Source organism: Acomys minous, assembly GCF_964271855.1.
Source record: "Acomys minous genome assembly, chromosome: 8".
Lineage (NCBI taxonomy): Eukaryota > Metazoa > Chordata > Mammalia > Rodentia > Muridae > Acomys > Acomys minous.
This window is the reverse complement of record NC_140489.1, coordinates 65,799,821-65,801,188: the sequence shown is the minus strand read 5'-3', so window position 1 is coordinate 65,801,188 and position 1,368 is coordinate 65,799,821. Positions and strand designations below refer to the sequence as shown.

Below are 1,368 nucleotides of genomic sequence, written 5' to 3'. Positions count from 1 at the left end.
TGTGAGGTATTCATACCCACCAATAGAAATATGTTATATATTCACCTATATGTGGATATGATAGATTAAATAAATGATAATCAATCTACAATTTATAGACCCAGAAAGGGTAAGTATGGTGGTTTCATAGGCTCATTGATTAGAGTGCATTTTCACCCGGAAATGGCACTATTCAGAAGTGTGGTCTTGAGCTCAGGGCGGAGACTGCACCATGGCCCCGGATCCTTGGTTCTCAACGTATTAATCTACTTGTCAAATTGCCAAAAAAATTGCTGAGAAGATTCACGAAGAAATCAGTGTGTAAGAAGAGGTGAAAGGATACCTAAGCTTACCTTGACAGTCAGAACTTTGCTGAAGAATCTGAAGGAGAAATCGACACTTTGAAGGACTTACTGCTAAGAGCCGTATGAACACGTCAGATAACACAAGCGGAGGGGGATCCAAGACAGAAGCTGCTGCATGACCTTGTCACTTGAGAGAGACTGCTGCTGGCCTTGTTTAAGAAAGAGGGGGCAGAGCTGGATCTCATCAGGCCCACCCTGATGAGTGAAGGAGCGAAGAGAGCAACTCCTAGCCCTTGGCTCTGTGAGAAGCCAGAGGAAACCAGAGGCTTGGGTTTTGATGAGGTCCGGCAGAAAATTACTCAAGAACAGGACGCGAGGTTTGATGCCTTTTCCTCTATCATAAGTAGCCAGAAATAGACGGGCCAGGAGATTGGGAATGAACTGGATGAGCAGAATGAGATTGTAGACGACCTTGCCAATCTTGAGGAGACCACAGATGAGATGCTCCGCACCGAAGCTAGGCGAGTGACCCTAGTGGACAAAAAGTCGGCTTCCTCTGGGATGATAATGGTGATTTTATTGCAGCTAGGGGTTATTATGGTCCTTGCAGTGAGTGTGGGTAACCAACTGATAGCATAAAGGGGACCACCTGCTGTGACACCTGGCAGCAATGAATGAAAGCCCAGCACCCTTTTGTTACACAACACCTGCTCTCAATAAATTTTCAAGCGCTCCAAAAGCAAATAAATAAATAAAATGTGTTCTTTGGGGTTTTTGAAAACCTTGTCGTTCTATAGAGTCATATCTATCTGCTGTACCTAACATGTATATTCTTGTGATAAAAGTAGACTAGCAATTGACGTGACCATGATTTAATCTACTAACATTTAATTTGTTCAACTTCCTTCTCCTAAACAGCTTGATAGTACTTTCAAAGCATTGGAAGTAAACCTTGTATTATAGTTGAGTTACATAGGTACAATAACTCATATTAGAGTAGAAATAAAAAGATTCATTAACAATGAGTCAGATTAACTCCTGGCAACACCCAGCCTACCTCAAAGAAGATGATGAATGAACATCA

The 1,368-nt window shown here is 42.2% G+C and overlaps 1 pseudogene across 1 annotated transcript; it reads left to right on the top strand.

The window, feature by feature from the left end:
* Positions 1 to 202: 202 nt before the first annotated feature.
* LOC311604113 (syntaxin-8-like) lies at positions 203 to 923 on the top strand (annotated as a pseudogene). The gene has a single exon. The product of its transcript is annotated as a syntaxin-8-like (transcript).
* Positions 924 to 1,368: the final 445 nt, after the last annotated feature.